Below are 20,751 nucleotides of genomic sequence, written 5' to 3' on the forward strand. Positions count from 1 at the left end.
TGGCAATTATCGGTTTCCAAGCGCACTTGGAAATCAATCATTACCAACATGATAAAGCCCCATAATGTGGTACAAAGACTTTGTAAAGCAAAGTGAAAAACAAAGTTTTCCTCTACACTATGTTAAAAACACGTAAAAAATAGGACATTTTAATTGTTTATTTAAAAGTAATAGAAATTATCATTATAATTATAACTTTCACTGCAATGTATTTTAAATTTTTTTACAATGGAATGACTTCAATTTAAGCATTTTTAAAAATAACGCAACAGTGGCAAAAACTTGTCAATTTAAAAAAAAAGGGAAAATTTTATTGAGATTATTTTGTTTAAAATTGATAGACGTCTGCTGCTTTAAAAAATTGCTTAGAAATAAAATTATTTCAGTATTGTGATCACTGGTTATTCTATAATTTGAAAATTTAATCATTTTTCCCAGATTTAAAAGTGAAAAATATCATTTTTGGCCAGCTTTTTTCGATTTCAGCCCACTGTGCGGCGTAATTGGATTACTGTGTCGCGGTTCATTCTTTTTTTCTCTAATCTGATTTCAATGGCTTCCCAGACGATGCAATCCAAGTAAACCGTGGATCGGTGGAGAATTTTCGTTTTTTTTCCAAGTGAACTTTGCGGCCGTGAAAAAGGCCGTTTTACACGGGGCACGGAATTGCGCAGGTTAGAGCTGCATTAATGTCTAAAATGGCGCGGAATTTCGCGAATGCATGGACGAAATTAGAACGGGCTATTTTGCCATCTCACGTCCACGCATTCTCGCATGTGTTCCAGCAATTCTCCGCTTTACACGACGCAATTTTGATTGCGCCTTCGCACGTACGTCAGATTGCGCAATTCCGTGTACCGTGTAAAACGGCCTTAAGGCTGTGCTCGGCCAAAGCTGACTTATCTGGTTCCCTAATCCAGGTGAAGCCCTCGTGTGCAATATTTCCTCCCCTTTATCCGACGTAGGTCGTTCCACGCTCATGAAGTATTCCGTATACGAATGCGATACAGTATTTAGATCGATTTCAGTTTGTTGATATTTGACTCATGTTTTTTTTGGAGGAGTGCTAAACTTTTTTTCAGAAATTAAATGTACGTTTATAATATTGAATTACTTTTTAAAAGAAGGTTTATGTGAATCGTCTTTGTTCAAGAGTACTTAATGTAAAAATGTTATCATGCTCTTTTTCTTCTATAGGTATATCAGCTCTATAGCCAGAGTATGGCTTTTAAAATAAATATCTTAAATTTTACTTTACCTTCATAGATCCTGAAGTTTTGTGTTGATTGAATTGAATCACATAAACCTCCTTTTCATGTATTCGTTCGGTCCCGTGATCAATTTTCCCTAGATCATTAACGCACTCTGATTCTACCGAAAGTTTACAGTATTTGATGTCTAATTAGTGACGAGAGCTTACATCCCTGGCCTCAAGGTATTTATAAATTTATACTTACCAAGGTCTTGGTCAAATAAAAAAACGACGGTCTTCGTATTGTATAATATCAAAAGTATTGTCTTAATCACACGATCATTTTTTCCATCCCTTTCGAGGGACAGCTTCAGCGATCGCTCCAATGATGGCGGAAAAGATGATCGTCTCTCACGATCATTGTCCGCGATAGCTCAAGGGATGGGAATCCCATCCCTTTTTTCATCACTCGGCACGTCCCTTTTTCCGTCGCTATTATCGTCTTTCAGCCAATCAGAACGCACGGCCTCCAACAACGACAATGACAGTTATTTTAATACGGAAAGTGGCGGAATAAGCGATGGAAAAAGGGACGGCGGTATAACCGTGTGAATCAGAAAATTATGCGTCGAGGGATTAATATATTGGTTCCTGAAAACCTATCGCTGGAGTTATCATTCCGAGAGACGGAAAATTTGATTGTTTGATTCACACTTGAGGAATTTGAGAACGCTGTCATTCTTCTCAGTGTCTCAATTCCACGGCATCTCTGCCTGATGTACGGAGAGGAAATAAATTCAATTCCTTCATACCTTTCGGCATTTATGAGTTAATTCACTTTATAAATATGACGTTCTTTTTTTAAATTTGTCCTGGAAGCATTTTTCACAATGAGAAAACGAAATGGCCAATTAATTGTCTTCAAAAGGACAATTTTCGCGCCTTTATGACGAAGAAATGTCATTCAAAATTGAGACCCATGCCCATACATTATCTTAACTTATGTCATGTCAGGATGGCCGAGCGGTCTAAGGCGCTGCGTTCAGGTCGCAGTCCGGTTCTCCGGGCTTGGGTTCGAATCCCACTTCTGACAAATTTTTATTTTTTTTTGGGTTACGCCGATGGTTAACGAATTAGGCTGAGAGCCGCTTGAAACTCGGAGTCTGCGTGCTTGACATAAATTTTATTTCTTTTTTTTCCCGGCGAACAATTCCATTTAAATTGGGTTTTGAATGCTTTCAAACTCCTGTGGCAATGTTGGAGGTTCAATTTGGGCTTCAGCCGCTGTAGATCAGACGTGGTATACCTGATCTCATCAGAGGTGGATACATACACATGGGGGGCGCGCGCCCCCCCTTGCGGTGCCGCCCGTATTAACAAACATTGCAGAACCAAAATTTTAACTTTTTAATATCATAAGATGGCATTTTCTTGTATGTACTTATTATCATTTTAAATAAAACTTTCTTAAACTTTGCATGTGACTTGATTATTTTTATTTTGATGAAAGTATAGGAAACTCAAGATATCTTTTACGCCCCTTGAGTTTTTTCTGTATCCGCTACTGGATCTGATATCCTTATTTAAAACAGTGAATGGCGTTATAGACTCTCCTGATCTGTTGGGGAAGTTTGACATCAAGATACCTGCAGGAACACGTTCCAGGACAGTCTTCAACAGAAAAAACTAACCTGTCTTTTATGCCTATAAATGTCGTTTCTCAAGGCTCTTTCGTCTTGGTGGAGATGCCGCATCAGAAGTTAACTTTTCGGAATTGGTGCTGTCAAGTTCAAGGGTGAAATTCATAAATTATTGGCTTGATATTGATTGGGTGCATGTGTATTCAAACCAACTAATTATTTAATATTGTCATACATAAATGTTACTTATATGAAATACGAGAGTAAACTTTAAAGTAAGGTCTCCAATTTTTTGTCACTGAATATGAGATATTTTTTAATTGCTGGATAAATCTTTGGAAAGGTCTTGGCTTCAGCTATTTTTCCATGTAGTCACTTTAAGACGCTAAGCGACTTTTCTCATTCGCACGTTGAACTTCTGAATACCGTCGTCATAACAGCTTCCGCCCGCGTTGCGAAGGTAGGCGTTGTTCCTCCTCTTGCACCTCGCCGTACGTCGCGGACTTAATTCCTCCTAGGTGTTTCTTTTGGGCGAGGAGCATGTGGAAAACACTGGGTGATAGCGCCCAAAAAAAATTATCCCCTTCCTCTTCAAAATGGTGCAAAACTTCATCACATTCCTCGCGCTGCCTCTGGCGGTCTACGGTGAGCTGTTTGGGCATCCACCTCGAAGTGAACCTTTACGCGGGCGGAAAGGAACTTGTGGCAATTCACGATTCCAGCCCGGAAGACGCCAACTACCGGCGAAAAATGTAAGCAGCGCGATGGTGATAGAGTGAACTGTTTACGTGTAACTCATATGCCGAATATAGGCTGCGTTGTGCCTTATAGTAATCCCTCTTGCCTGGCAATCCTAATGGCAATCCTTCTTGCCTGATAATCATCCCTCTTTAATATATCTTTTACAATCGACAAGTACTTCGTCTTTTACAATCGAAAATTCAAAAACATTGTGCATGGGAATCACATTTTTACGGCTAATGGGGAATTTTCACATTTTTTAAAAACTCTGTCAAAATGTCGTAAACCTCTAGGAAATAATATCTACCGGGGGAAACTTCATTACTAGCAGTAGTTTTCGAGATATTAAAGGTCAAAATGGAGGAGTGGGGGGTGCGAGCGAAAGTAGTGTGTCCAAGAGGAGTGACGTCATTTCTCCCCAAACAAAGTTGCTAACGTCCGAGGCGTGGAGTTAGGAGATTGTTGCGGTATGCCTATGCCAGGAAGAAGTTGTTTTTACCTACGTGAAGTGCTTTTATGTACAATTATAAATATTACGTAGTGCCTATTTGTTCGAATACATCACGAAATTATTTATTAGATATATTCGTCGTTATATTGGATTATATTCGTCGTCATGAATAATGAAGCGAGAGGAGTGTAGTGGTTTAAGGCGATGAAGAGGAAGAACGATCTGTCGACGAAAACGACGGAATTTGTTCGTAAAGATCACTTTGAGTGATTACAACAGAATTATGTTGAAAAATGACTTGAGCGTGTGGTGCGGAGGACGTGCAGCTGCCCTGTTTGCGCAGTACCCGACGGTCGCTTGCATGGTGTTTTTGCTGAGCTATCAAAGGTTGAAAACAACGGCCGTTGATCACTTCCGATCGTGATAATAAAAGTGGACTGTATACTGTTTAAATCAAAGTCGAGCCGGGCCGATGGCATACCACTCACCGCTGCTGTTGTTCCCGTCGGGGGCGCGACATGGCTCCTTCTCCTGGGGTTGCTCATATGCTTGCGAAGTTCACTGGACGACTGCCTATTCACTCCCATTCTCGGAGTGACAAAACAAAACAAAACCAAAACGAAAACCCGACAATTCGTGGTATCGCCAACAGGTGGCGAGGCTCGACTTAGTCTGGGAAATTCACAACCAAACATTCCCCCGCCCTTGGAACAACGTTCCAAAGCAAAAAAAAACCAAAAGTAATTATCAATTAAATTAATATCGAATAGATAAACAATCATATATTACTTCACCTTTCGAATGTGATCATGTAGTCCAACTTTAACTAAACCAACCTCAACTTTGGGTAAGGAGAGGGAAAGACAAAACAAAAAGGAAAGGATTGCTTATTCTTCACTCCAAGGGGGCCATCAAGGAGACTTAATAGGAATGGGTAGCCCTCGGAAAGGTTCACAAATACGAAACACTAAATTATCAACTACAGAACTAAACCTAACATAACAAAAAAAAACAAAACGAAATCCTGACCTCAAACGTTAATTACCCGATAGAGGTAATGGACACAAATCTTTTACTGACCGTCTAAACACTCCCTGCTCAGTTTTAACCTCAGCAACCCTAACCAAGCCATCTGTCCCCAAGAAGCAACGGTTTATTCGGCCCAGTCTCCACCTACATGGGCTACGATTCGGTTCCTTCAATATAACTAAGTCACCCTCCTTGATATTACCACTTTTTGAGGTCCATTTTCCTCTCCGCTGCAGAGTCATTAAGTACTCATTTTGCCATCGCTTCCAGAATGTCCCTACTACTTGTTGCAGCAAACTCCATCGTCTCCCCAATCCACTATTACCATGCTCCAGTTCTTCAGGAAGTGCGTAAATTGGTTCTTGTAGGAGAAAGTGGCCAGGAGTTAAAGCCTCAAAATCGTTAGGATCCGAACTAACTGGAGTAATAGGCCTTGAGTTTAATACAGCTTCTACCTGTACTAACACCGTGTAAAATTCTTCGTACGTCAGCACTTGACCGCCGAGTGATGCTCCCAAATGCCTTTTCACCGATTTTACCCCGGCTTCCCATAGCCCTCCCATATGAGGACTGCCCGGTGGTATGAATTTCCATGTGATTCCTCTTCCACCCAGATATCGTTCGGCTCTGTCATTGAAGTCAGTTGATGACGTTACTTTCCTCCAAGTCGCCATCCTTCTCTGTGCGCCTACAAAATTAGTACCATTATCACTATGAATTTCTGTCACAGCGCCTCTACGAGCGATAAACCGCTTTAGCGCGGCTAAGAAGCAGTCTGTGCCTAAATCCGAAACAAGCTCTAAATGTATTGCCTTTGTTGCAAAGCAAACGAACAAGCAAATATATCCATTTAATATCTTAGAATTTCGGATTTTAGCCATTTTTAGAGCAAATGGCCCGCCATAGTCAACACCCGATATGCTGAAAGCATTCATTTTTTTCAATCTAGAGGGCGGTAGATTGCCCATAAACTGCTCTTTCGGTTTGGGGTTTGCACGAAAACATTTAATGCAGTGCAATATTCTTCGACGAACAACGTCTCTAGCATTAATGATCCAAAATTTCGACTGGATAAGGCAGTGCAAATGAAGTGACCCAGGGTGTAGGTAGGTCTCATGATAATAATCGATAATCAAAGCCGTTAAATGATGAGAACTTGGAAGCAACATTGGATGCTTCTGGCTGAATGCAATTTTGGCATGCTTCAATCTGCCTCCCACCCTTAAGACACCTTCCTCATCGATGAATGGGTTCAATTTTCTTAAGCGACTTGGCACTTCTTCTTACCGTAATAAATCTAATTCCTTTTGAAACTCAATTCGCTGCACTAAGATTACCAACCGCACCTCAGCCTGGTCCAACTCTCCAGTAGTGAGATAACCAATATGTTTCTCGTAAGGTGCTTACAATTATGAATGAATCGCAGCAAATATGCTGCTATCCTATTCAGTCGTGAAAATGAGGAAAACATCAACAACCAAGTCAGCGTGTTTTCCTCTAGTGCCGTATGGAGATTAATTGTTCGAGCTTCCACTTCAAGGGCATCACGATCCGTTTGGTGAGATAGGCTGGGAGCCCTCGGCCATGCCTCCGATTGTTCACTTAGCCATAACGGGCCCGTCACCCAACCTGCGTCCTCGATCAATTGACGAGGAAGGGCTCCTCTCGATGCTATGTCACTAGGGTTAGAGTCTGATGGAACATACCGAAATTTGTTCGGAGATAATTTCTCTTGCACCATAGTGACTCTGTTTGCGATAAATGATTTCCAGCGGTGAGGAGATGACTTGATCCACTGAAGAGCAACCATTGAATCACTCCATACGACAACATCAGAAATTACGCAGTGAGGGAGCAATATATCTCTTGCGTAATCAATAAGGTTAGTAGCCAAAACCACACCTAATAATTCTAATCGAGGTAATGATATCCGCTTGATCGGTGCCACCTTAGACTTAGCTATCAGTAATGACGTGGCAACCGTCTTGTCGGAATTCACAATTCGTAAATAAACCACCGCCGCATATCCCCTCTCCGAACTATCCGCAAAGGCGTGCAACTGAAGGTCGATTGCCGAGTCTACTTTCAAGCAACGACGTAATTCAAATTTCGAAATGAGTGGTAACTCAAGTCGGAATTGTTTCCATTTGACAACCACTTCTTCAGGAGGAGTGTCATCCCACTCAAGTCCGCAATGCCAAAGGTGCTGGATGAGCCATTTTCCATGAAATGTGACAGGGCTAATAAATCCAAGTGGATCAAATAAGCGAGCGACTTCCGACAATATGGTTCTTTTCGTGATGACACCAAATCCAGCCTCAAACTTATACGAAAATGTATCCTTCCTAGGATTCCATGCCAAACCCAAAATTTCAGCGGCAGGTTGGTTTTCATGCTGAAAAGTAAAACACTCTGGCTTCAGAATGCAAAATTCTGAGGGTACATTCTCTAGCAGTTCCAACTGGTTACTCAACCATTTGCGCAACTCAAATCCTCCACGATCTAAAAGCTTCTTTAATTGGCTCTGCAATACTAATGCTTCGTCAATGGTTCGAACTGAAGAAACTATGTCGTCCATGTAAGTATTTTCTCGAAGTATTCGAGATGCAAGTGGAAATTCTGCGCCTTCATCGCATACCAACTGATGAAGTGTCCGAATTGCCAAAAATGGAGCTGATTTCATTCCATAAGTCACAGTGGTCAAGCAGTATTCTTGGAGCTCTTCCTCGGGACTAAATCTCCAAAATATTCGTTGCATATCATGATCGGCCGGGTGTAGCTTAATATTTCTATACATCTGGCGTATATCAGCGATCACCACAACCTCATGCAATCGAAAGCGCATCAAAATGTCGATTAGATCCACTTGCAATTTGGGACCCTTATGCAACACATCATTCAATGATATGCCATTAGTGGTTTTCATAGAACAATCAAAAACCACTCTAAATCGCGATAATTCCGCCTTTGAACGATAAATGCAATGGTGCGGAATGTAATAAGATGTTCTCAATGGGGCACTCGTTGCCACAATCATATGGCCTTGCTCAAAATAATCCTTCATAAATTCGTTATACTTCGAGCGTAAAGCGGAGTTTTTGGTTAATCTGCGTTCTAGCATATAGAACCTTTGCAGCGCGGAACCATGGCTTTGCCCCAATTCAGGGGTAGATGAGATAAAAGGTAAACGAACAACATACTGTTTCAATTCACGAGAGATATTGTTCTTATAATGCTGCTCGCAAGCATCATCTTCTGGACTACACTGATATCTCTTAGGAGGTTCCTCAGACTCCCAGAACTTTCGCAGTAAACCTTCAATATTATCACCAAGTGTTGAGCAGAACACTCGGATTTGATTTGCTTTATTTTCAATTTTCCCCATTAGGCAATGACCAAAAACAGTTGGCAAAATATCTGGTGTCCCTGGAGGACCAATTATCGGCGCGTTAACTACCACGCGCGCAAACCATTCTGCCCCCAATAATACATCTATTTCTTCCTCATCGTAATAGCTCGGGTCCGCAAGTTTCAACCCCTTTATATGAGGCCATGATCTATTAAAGACCGATAATTTTGGGCATTGAGCAATATGAGGAACCACCATAGCTTTGACTTCCAATTTCAACGTGCTATCAGACAAAGGCTTCATTTTCAAACTGACAATTCCAGACGATATCACAGAGTTATTATTTCCGAACCCAAAAATAGGAGTTCTAATTTTATTGGAATTCAACCGTAGCTTTCGAACGCAAGATTCCGTGATAAAGGTTCCCTGACTTGCAGTGTCAAGCAAGAGTTTAATTACGCGGCCATTGCCATCAATATCCAATACGATCGCCCTGGCAGTCGCAAGCATCACGACAGACCCCAACCGATGAGTGCACGTTTGGAAAGAAGACACCTCTCGAACTGGATTTTCTTTCGTTTCATCTGGGTCTGCGCTCACTAATTGAGGGTTTTGCTGCTTCTGCTCTACCGCAGTATTATCTTTATCTAATTTCGAACATGAACCCTCACGATTGGCAAAACAAATTAATTCATTGTGAGGCAATTTACGCTTAGGGCATGGCATTTTGAATTCACAATCTTTTAAATAATGGTCTTGGCTGAAACAAACTAAACAACACCCTTTAGCCTTAACTAATCTTAGCCGAGATCCCACTGACAATTTCAAAAACTTCCTGCATTTTTCCAAAGAATGCGGCAACGAACAATTTGGGCACGATTTCTGGACCCTTTGTCTATCAGTATTAACAACCATACTAGTAGACTTTCTTAAAGATTGCATTGGCTTATGGGGCCTTTTATTCAGACCAGTATCTGAATGAAACGATGAGGCTGCTTCCAAAATCTTGGCTTCCTCACTAAAAAATCAAAAAATGTTTGTAGGGAAGGCTCACCAACGTTGAGCGCTACCTTTTCCCACCGCTCCCGTAACACGGAATTGAGTTTGCGGCGCAACATAAAAAGCATTGGGATCGACCAACTTTCGACATTACGCCCCACAGCGCTTAACGCACCAACATACTCAGTAATTAATGTGCAAAATTTGCGAATAGCTTGACCTTCCCGGGTGATCGGGTTGATATCGAACAAAGCCTCCAGATAGGCATTAGTCAACCTGTTTGAGTCCATATAGCGCGCTTTCAAACTCTCCCACGCGACCGAGTAATTCGCCGAGGACACAGGTAAAGACGAAACATACGAATGAGCTTCCCCCTTAAGAATAGATTTGAGATACAAAAATTTCTGCACGTCACTCAAGGACGGGTTTTCATGAACCGCAGATAGGTATACATCATAAAATGACTGCCATTGCATTAAATCGCCATTAAACGCGACTAAATCGAGCTTAGGGAGAGCTACGGTATGAGTTGAATTACTTTCCCCGGTCGCAAGTTGGCCCGTTGACCTTAAGTGTGGCTCTATATCTGGGAAATATGTCAGAAGAATTGCCTTAGTATTAAAAAACATAGCCTCGAACTCCTCCGTAGACTTACGCAATTCCTTGTCCTTTTCGACGGGAGGGGACTGTTTCGCGTACAACGAGGCTAATTTCAAAATACCCTCATTGAATTCCTCCAAAAGACTATCCACGTGGTCCGTCATAGCTCGTAATAAATTCCTCTTTTTTACATCACTCGAATTCTTTTCGAAATCTTTAGCGACATTATCAATACGACCCATCTTCGCTAAGAGAGATGCAAACGAAACTCTACATCGTCGATCACTGGCATTTTCAACGTTCCCTAATAAAACCAACCAAAAAAGGGAAAACCAAAAGTATTCTAACACCAACACTGATTCTACAACGACAAATCCGGCCCGAAGGACCATATGATCACTTCCGATCGTGATAATAAAAGTGGACTGTATACTGTTTAAATCAAAGTCGAGCCGGGCCGATGGCATACCACTCACCGCTGCTGTTGTTCCCGTCGGGGGCGCGACATGGCTCCTTCTCCTGGGGTTGCTCATATGCTTGCGAAGTTCACTGGACGACTGCCTATTCACTCCCATTCTCGGAGTGACAAAACAAAACAAAACCAAAACGAAAACCCGACAATTCGTGGTATCGCCAACAGGTGGCGAGGCTCGACTTAGTCTGGGAAATTCACAACCAAACAGCCGTCGTAGTATCCGATGGCTTAAAATTATTGTATTTTTTTGAATTTATCAATGATTAATCATGATAAGAATACGTACAGTAGGCCAAGGGCCCAGCTAGTAATTAAGGCCGTTTCAGGCGCATTTAATACTGGGAAGCCTGGGGGTATGGCTTACCCGCCAGAGTGGGAGCGGGAGATGCGGGGGCCCTCCGCCAGAAAATATTTCAGATAAATGGTTTAAAATGGTGAGTTTTTACGGCCTTCTGAGGGTTATTTTATTAATCCTTACACTGTTCTACAAGTAATATTAATCCAATTATGCAAAATAGATTTAACTGAAAATATATCTGAGCTCTGGGGGGGCGTTATCCCGCAAACCCCCCTCGCTGCGCCACTGCAGTAGGCTACCTTGCCCCTCTCCGAAACCAATTGATTAACATTCGTAGTATTCCTATCTGAACTCCCTCAAAACCATTACGGCTACGCTACGCTAAGCGTAAAATGTGTAAGAAACTCACTGATATATAACTACTACTTCCTCCAATCAACTGACTTTGTGCCACAGGAGGAAAGGCAACCTGAAGAAGTGGTGGAAAGTCGAGGTCAGGAAAAGTAATGCTAATTGAAGCCAAAAACAAAAACTCTTGGTATTCAGAGAAAAACCTGTTTCTGCCAATGCTGCTAATTCTCCTATGAGGTTCTTCCGCCTGTAAAAGCTAGATGGTATTGCAGCTAGTGAAATTAGCAATTCAACTACTGAAGAAGAGTGTGATAAGTGATTCCTAATTTGGCGGCAGCAGCAGCAGCAGCTCTGACATGTAATCAGACAGGGAGATATGTAGCCAAAAGGCCAAGTATAGTACTTTGTTTTTGATGGAAAAAAGCCATCGTTGTATTCAAGAATAGCCAGTGAAAATTATTTTATTGTCAATTGCTATCACGAAAGACTGGGTTACTTGTCATGGTTATGTCAAGGAAAATTAGACTCAACGAATCCTTCAATATTTAAGCCCAGTAGATCCCAATGTCTCGTCCTCGACAGCGCACAGTGGTCCGAAATCGGAAAAAGCCGGACAAAATTCCAAAATAGCGTTTTTTGAGGTAGAGACTTGAAATTTGACGTATATGCTCACTAATGATTGGCGATCATGAAACAATATGTCGTTTTTCATAGATCTCATCCGTTGCTAAGATACAGAGGACCAAACACGACCAAATTTCCAAAAACACGCCCGATCTCATTTTTCTTCGAAAAACTTAGAAGTTAAGCTGCTCGTAGAGTTTTTGAAGGATTTTAATGCAGTAAAAAACATTATATTCCAGTAATATGATACTTTATCTACATTTTACATTATTTTTAAATATTTTGGTTGATATCGATGTGGTATAATGTCGCAAAATGGCGGCTCCGTATTTATGGCAAAACCTGACATAAAGTAGACATTATCTTTAGTTTGAGAAATAATAGTTCTCCAATTTTTACTGAGAGTATTTAGTAGAGATAGCTTAAGAGTATAAAGCAAACATCTTGGAAAAAAGTTTGCAGCTGCGGAAATGAGCGCAACTTTTTTATCGCACTTCACGTCCCGGCTCCGCGACGCGGGGGCTTAGAGACTCTGAGACACTGTTGGATATTTCACTTTCTTTGGAACTTAATTATTTGAAGTCGTCGTTTTATGCACAGTAAATAGTCTCTATGGACCCTAAATACTTAATTGAAGATACTGCTAAGATATTTGATCGATATACTATGTTACTGAACGCGTAAATCTGGTAAACATGCTTTGGTTTCCAAACTCAACGGAATCAGGTCGCATATTACGAACATCCTTTGAGTAGGATTGAAGTTTTCTCGCGTCGACTGACATGTAAAATTACCAGGAAAGGCAACAAATGGCATTCTAGCACTAATTAATTCCCTTTTCAACCTTGCCGTGGAGGTGCGTGCCAAAAAGTGACATTTGCAGCGGCACAATATTTCTCTGCTTCCATTATTCCAGTGGTTAGTTTTTTGAAAAATCTAGTTTTTTGGTTTGACAAAAATAAGGTGTTGCTTAATATACTAATTCCCTTTCCTGCTCGCTATTCGCATGTAGTGTCAATTATTGATTGCTTAGGAATAGAAATTGAAAAGCCAGGTAACCTAAATTGGCAAAGTTTAACCTGAATAGGATTATAAAAAATAGATAAGTCCTCACTGCAGTGAGTGACACATAACGCATTTTCTCTTTTATAGATCAGTTTTTTTTACTGCGATAAGTATATCAATCTGCGCTTAGTTTATTACGCTGCGAAAGGTATAATGCTAAAACTAACCGAAAAAAAGTGAATTGCTAAGGTAACTCTAAAACGGTTTATTACAGCAATCAGTGCAGTATACTGCTGATAGTACAGAAAAATATAAATAATGTTTTTCAAAGGAATCAGCTTTTAACATTACTGTAAAATTAATGGAATGTTTACAGCTTAAATATTTCTATCTAAACTCAATCAAAAAAATCATATGATTCTTCTTTAGAAAATTTCATTTCGAGGGGTTATGGTGGCTGGGCAATAGATAGTTTTCTCTTCGAATGAATTTCTTGAGCAAATTCCAAAAGGCTGTGGGGTAGTGGCAGATCGCGGCTTCCAACAACCTGCTCACTCATTTAGTGGTAAAATTTGAGAGTTAATTAGACCATCAAGTGTTTCCAAGAATGTAAAGATCTCTAAAGATGAAGTTAAGGTAACTAAGCAAATAGAAAGTTTTAGGGTACACGTTGGGAGAGTAATAAAAAAGGTCAGAGAATATTGTGAGAAGAGCTTGTCCTTCATTCCTGCATTGATAACCATTTGGTGCAAAAACAGGATTACAGGATAGCTTTAAAAGACAAACAATTCTTCCGTAACGATATTCGGGTTCTGCCACAATGATGGGGAAAATTTGAAGGTAGCGTCGGAAAATACTTTGAACGATTCATTTAAAACCATTTTTTCAAAATGAAGTTGTATTTTTCATTTCAAAAACAGCGAAATTATCTTAAATCTGTCCACAGAAAGCATTTGACAACATACTGAATTAAAAAGCTGATATACTGAAAGCACAAAATCATAACTCATATCATATCAACTACATTAGCAGTAACTAGATGCAGCAATATTTCATGCAGAAATTTTGAATAGAGGCCAAGTAGTTACTTCTGTATTCGTAAAAGCTGGCCCATTAATGATAAAAAAAAACTAGAAAAACTTAGCGCGAAGCCTTCACTTCTCTAAGTTATGCCGCCAAAAAGTCCTGGTTACTTTTAAAATATAAATCCATCATTATGGAATCCACCTTTGGGAGATTATCGCAACAGCTTACACGAAACCGTCTTCCATTTCGCAAATATTCGATATATTCCTTTTCTACGATTATAGAAAATGGATGAAAACTATTTTACGTGACTAAATAACATCATAACATGTCTCAGAGAAAACACGAATTAAAAAAATACCGAGATATTCACTTACTCAACGAGTGCTTCACTGTAGCTTCTGCGGCGGTGCATGCAAAACGATAACGACGTAGGGAGAAATGACGTCACCAACAATCAGAGCTAACTTCGCGTTTGTAGACGGATTTCACTGTTTTAAATGCATTTTAATGATAAAATCAATGGTTTACGAGAAGTTTGATTGGTGAAAATGGATTCCTGGTGAAAATTGCTATAAGAATCATGTATTATTTCGATGAAAAAATTTTCATGCAACTTCCCCATTGATTGAAAAAAAAAACATTTCTAACTCATGCAAACGTTCCTCCATTTTTAATCTCTGTTCTGCAGAAGTAGCTTCCCACCAAAAAACCAAGTGATATTAAAAGTTAATCCTCCTTCAGGGCATTCATATTATATTCTTTGTAACTCCTCAGAGTATATGATATTTGAAGTAGAAATCATTTATAAAAGTACCTAGTTAAAATATTTTCTATTTGTTACTCTCCCCACTGTGTGAGCAAAATAATGAACCACTACCTTTGGTGATAATAATGTATCTTACTGTAGCCATACGTCATGTAGGTACCATTTGGTTCACTATGCTTCTTATATATGCTCCTATTTCCTTGCTCCTTTTACCTAGAAGAAGCTTCTCAGTACCAATAGGTACTCATATAGTTCTATGATAGTTGTTTTGCAGACATTCTACTGATAGTTGTGTGTTGATTAACATAATCTCAAATGATGACTTGAAGTCAGGTCCATTCTTATAAGGCCAGCTGGGTACCTTAACATTATTTATGTCTTTTTGATGAGAAGTGCTTATCTATAAGTCTCTGATGAGGAGTAAGGTGGATTGGAGAGGTTAAATAAGGTGGAAGTGCAATATGGATATGGTGGCTGAGTAAGCCAATGCAATCATTTCTTCCAATTGCACTGTCTTCTTCATCACTCCATCCACTTATAGGTTATTTCACCTCTCCACCAACAAATTTTTTGGTCTTTCTCCAGTCATTATGAACTAAACACCCTTGACATGCTAAAGTACAGACCTGACCTAATGGTATCATGCAGCTGCTGTACTAGTGAGTAACCATTCCAGCCCACTAAATTCTTTCTTACTTCCTACTCACTGGCCCCTTTCCCTACAAATTACTCAAAATAGACTCAACCTAAACGATTCTACTCTCTACTGTTGACTGAGCAATTTTGACTTGATTCTTCCCATCATTGGTGGTGAATGCAAGTTACATTTGGGGATGGCAATAAAATATTTAGGGAGAGTTTACAGTTACAGAGAGGTCTGAGAAGTACAGAATTTTCTGATTATTGGTGGGCAATCCTTATCCCTAATTCCTACAACTGCGTCACTTTTTTAAATTGATGTGCTGAAATTGGTAAATTATAATGCAACAAATCCCAATTGAACTGATAATACAGTCCTAATTATAAAACTTAATGGCACCCCTAAAAAGCCTAATTGGACCCTACATTAGGTATTTTAAAAATTAATTATGTACAATCACAACCACCCATGCACTGGAGAGGAAAACTATATCAGACAGTCCTTGAACCCATGACCTTCAGCTTGCAAACCGAAGCCTTTGTCCCACTCAACGAGGCCAGAATTATTGAGTTTAATTTACAAATACCCTTCGATGGTTTTCACTCAGTGTGACTGGACTCTTATCAAGTGATGGTGGAGTGGATAGATTAAATAAAGTAATGGTGCAACATGCAGACAATAACCTATATTGACTCAGGATCAACTTTGTGAACACAACTTATATTGACATTAAAGGATAACAACAAAGTTTTTCTTTTCATCTATGATACACTGAAAATTACTAAATTGGACTTAAATCCTCTCGATACTGCAAAACTTTGTTTTCAAGTACCTACCTTAACAACTACTTTTTTCATCATTACAGCCCACTTACTACTTTCTGTCAATGTCCTCGAATCTTTCCCCCATTATTCATCAAAATTAGCTAACAACAAGTGACCAGGTAAAATAGATTCCATGAACTAAGGTACCAGCAATACCACAGAAAATTAGGATGGCCTTAAGCAAAATTGAAGAAAATTTTATGTGAATTCATTTTTTATTATACTTTTTGGACATTTTAAAAACAGGATACAAGGAAGAGGTAGGTAGTGAGTACCAAGGTTATGAAGATTACATGAGTGTTGACTCTTAAGGAAGAATAAAGTGATGGGTTTCCTACTCAGATCAGGGACGTAAACTTGGGGGGGAAGAAAAAACATTTGTGGTACACTACATAGAAAAGTGGCAGGTGGATAACATAAAGGGCTTCGTAGTCAATATAAAATAGTTCAGTTAGCAAGCTCGTTCATAAATACAAAGCCATTGATGTCAACAACAGTGAGGATATTAAAATCACAGTTCAATCACGGGCCTATCTCAGGAAAAATATTTGCTTTGGAACCCTTTTGAAACTGCTTTGGAACATCAAAATCTGCATTGGAACTGCTGTGAAACTCATTTCCACTCATTTGTACCAAAAATTAGAAATATGAAGACGTTTGTAACTCATTTGTGATCCGCTTTGGAACTCCTTTGTACAGAGTGTGTTCGCGTGGAACTGCTTTCTGCACATTTGGAACCCCTTTTGCAAGATTCGGCAGGATTTCCAGACGTCATCATTCGTATTGTAACTGCTGTGAACGGAGAAAATTCATGTGTAACGGCTTTCCATACGTTTGCAATGAGGAACTTGCATGGGTCGTAGATTGCTCTAAAAACTATTTTGAATAAGTCAAATGGATACATTAGCTCGCAAAAATACCTTCAGTTTCTCCATTCAGCATCAAAAGAAATAAAAAAATTGCATTTAAAATCGAGAAAAATTTCTCTGAGCCGACCACTGCGCGAAGACACCCGAGCGTTGCCGAGGCCAGACGTGACGTCATAGGTGCCTAAACAACCGTAGGGAGTAGGGAAATACGCTGAGCGCATGGTGTAAAATTTGTTTTGAGGGAGTATTTAGCCGCTCATCGTCACTTTATTTTGTTCTGTTATTCTTGGGCAAGTTTTCCTATTGCTATTGTGCCTAGATTATTACTTGGGATATTAATAATGCGGCATCGGGATGATGAAGTACAAGCGTTTCACTTCGTGTGTTTTGGTTATCAGAAAAATGGATGATAACGTTGCCACTCGTTCGAATAGTACACCTGAAATTCATCTACGTCTACATAATACCCCGCAAGCAGCCTAAAAGGCGTGTGGCATGGGGTGTTAGGACACCAGCCTTTTTTTAGGACACCAAAAATTGATGCCACGACCCTCATGGAATTTGTTAAGACAAATTATTGCTATACGTCGGCGGCAAATCGAGTTGTAAAAGAAACTTGTAATACTGGAGGATAACGATCGTAAGCTGTGCTGTTGACATTAGAGTAAGCTGTGCTGTTGAATTTGGCAACGCCGGATTAACGGAGAAGGTAGTCCTATCCGTCCTACGGTACGAATTCACAGCAAAACAGTCTGCACACAATCCACATGTGAGATCGCGAATCGGTTCCGCTGCCAACACACACACAAGCTACAACCTATTTCAATAATATAGGTAAATCCATAAACAATATACTAGCATATACCATAAAAATATAGTGGGAAATAGGCAAATACTCTTATCAAAACTGGATGTCACTATCACATTCTTATATTCATCACGTACAACTTACAATAAAAGAACTCGTTATGATGAATACAACTATTTATTCACTGATTTAAACCCTTAAATTAGCCCACAGAAGTGACACAGGTGACATTTCTCACTACTATTCGTTGAAATAATGGAATAACAAACTTCACACAGTTTTTATTTCAATAGCGTGATCGTGAAATGTCATATCTACGGTGAACAACGGAGATTAGCATGCCACTAACAATTTTTACACTACTGTTAGACATTTATCGATAGCGTAATAGCACTTTTTACAATTCAATCACGATGGAACACTGATAACTCTTGGCCGATATTTTTCAACCTCGTCAAACTTAGTGCATTACAACCACTGGCACTGTGATTAGTAGCAGTAGCTTAACGGGAGATGTCACGTTGAAAATAACACTATTTTGGCACAAAAATGTTCCTAGATGTCTCCAATCAGCTAGCAAAAGTTGCATTGACTGGAATTCTCCTCATAATACAAGCACAGACAGTCCTAAACGACGAATTCTCCGGTACCTACGAATAAACGGATGAAGTCATTGTATACAAAAGCTAAGCGGACATTAGTAAACATCAAAATCGTTCTAATTACATACTTAAATGAATGATATGCCGTCGATAACATCAACTTACAATTAACGTATCCCCCTTCCAATGGCCGCGGCTCAGACTCCTACAACGATGTTATTTAGGTATTATCAAATTTTTGGTTTAACTGCTCCAGTTTTAAATTTTATGCCCTTATTCAGATATTAATATTATAAATAATGCAAAAAACGAGGGCTTCCAAGCCTCTATCGTCGGATATTTATCTTTAAATATAAAATAATCAACACGTCTAACAAACGAAGCTCTCACAACTGCTGGCAACTATTACAAACAATCACAACAATAGCTTCGCGTGATGTTTAGGCACCTTTGACGTCATCGAGGCTTCATCGGCAGTGGCTTGGGGGGTGAGGGAGTTTTTCCCGCGCTTTAAAATTCGTTATATTTATCATTAAATATCTCGCGAAGGAAAACTCAGATTTACATGCGGTTTTCTTTGTTGTATTCAGAAAATAATTTTCTGTCCGCCTATGAAATAAAAAAAATTCATGCAAGTTCCCCATTCTTGTTGAACGATTGGATAGCATTTTCAGATGTCATAATAGGGTAGTTTCCTTCATCTAAGAAAACGAAAGGCATTGATTGCGATTCGTTACCCACCATTAGTGTATTCATAATATACAAATTATTTGGTTTTAGAAATACCTACTTGTTTTGACGAATGGCAAGGGTCAATTTTATCCTCATTTGAAAAAGACCAGATTGGAGCCCATGCGATGCCACTCCACGTGACGTCACAGGGACCTAAGATACTATACGAGTAGTCAGGAGTTATATATCATCTGAGATTACCAATGCATGCATGAGGCACAGAGCTGAGGGAAACATGTCTTAATAATCACCTATTAAAACTGGCTAAGGTCGGAAAGTTTTCTATATAAGGTTTTGATAATTTGATAATGTATTAATAATCCTTATTTAAGCCAAGCGTTACCAGCTAGCATGGTACTCTGCTACCCGTTAGTATCCTTCGTCGTATCAGCGCTGAGAGCCTTGCCCCAAGGTCACCTCAGTTGCGGCAGCGGGAACCAAAACGACGTCACACGGAGTTTTTTTCCCGGCATTCATACTTACCCGTCGCGTTTTCGCGCGCTTGAAATTTTTCACTTTTCATTTAATCGCGAAAAATAGATGTCGTCATTTAAAAATCTAAAAGCGTGAAATACGTACTCCAGGAGTAATAATCTTTCGATTTAGGCAATAAAAAATAATAGGAAACTATCCTATTCGTATTGTAACTGCTGTATACGGAGACGATTCATGTGCTACTGCTTTCCATACGTTTGCAATTCTTTGTGAACAAATCCATGCGATTTATATACGTCATCATTTGTTTTGGAACAGTCTTCCACGCGCCAACATACCATGGCCAGGTTCAGTCTGATACGTTTGGTCGAGAAAACGAAATTCTTTAATATATGCAATAAAAATGCATAAGTGGTTTAAGAAATAATCGCAAGTCAGTTAATAGAAACGGAACTCCCAAATATTCACTCGAATGAGTTTAAAAATTATTCTATTTTCCTTGTTGCTTAAATCGTATTTTTGGGTCCGATGTGAAATGCGACAAGATTATCTTCACTACATGCCGAGAATCTTGGTTGCGTATAATAAAGGTATTCAATAACAACTTCATAGCGCTCGCTTTTTTTTGCGTTTCCAAGTATATTATTATCGTAAAAACATCAATGTCTATGCTTTCAAAGTATACTTCGCGCATATAAATATTGAATTTTACGGCATTTTTGCAACCTTTTTTTTCATTGCTTTCGTTCTTTGATATTACCGGAAAAGTAGTATTTTGCATCGATTAATATACATAAAACATACCGATGTATTGTCTTCGCGATCCCTAGGAAATGGTTTATGTCCATATTTGGATCCGTATTTTAGGACTGAATTTTTTCGCCATGAATCCCTCCTTCGAAAATATATTTCAATGTCGAGGTAGACAAGTTCGATTACCCGGAAAGGCCTTTTTTCGCATTTTCCATTGAATTTTCAGATATTTAACATGACGGTTTTCAAGAAAATGTCCAGAAACGAAGGCATTTCACTCAAAAATGGACACTGAATGATCCACATCAACCACGTTAGATCGGAATTAAGCTCTCGATAAGGACTTTCTTGACCACCAAAGTGACTTACCCCTCACTCCGCAATATGAAAATATGAAACTTGTGCTAAGCTTGTCGAGCTTGAAGGTCCTTCGCTTATGACTAATGCTTTGGAATGCAATGGAGCTATTGCGAAATGATGGCACTGCCGCACTTCAATTCGCAATATTCATCTTGCCTAAATTTCCGAAACAGACTAAA

The 20,751-nt window shown here is 39.5% G+C and overlaps 1 protein-coding gene and 1 non-coding gene across 2 annotated transcripts in view; both read left to right on the forward strand.

Annotated features, from left to right (window-relative positions):
• The window catches only part of LOC124169007 (nose resistant to fluoxetine protein 6-like), a 159,805-nt gene that overhangs the window by 17,699 nt on the left and 121,355 nt on the right, over positions 1-20,751 (forward strand). The window lies entirely within an intron of this gene.
• Trnal-cag lies at positions 2,202-2,285 on the forward strand. Its single transcript has one exon. It is a non-coding gene; the product is annotated as a tRNA-Leu (tRNA).

The sequence above is a fragment of the Ischnura elegans genome, chromosome 12 (assembly GCF_921293095.1).
Source record: "Ischnura elegans chromosome 12, ioIscEleg1.1, whole genome shotgun sequence".
Lineage (NCBI taxonomy): Eukaryota > Metazoa > Arthropoda > Insecta > Odonata > Coenagrionidae > Ischnura > Ischnura elegans.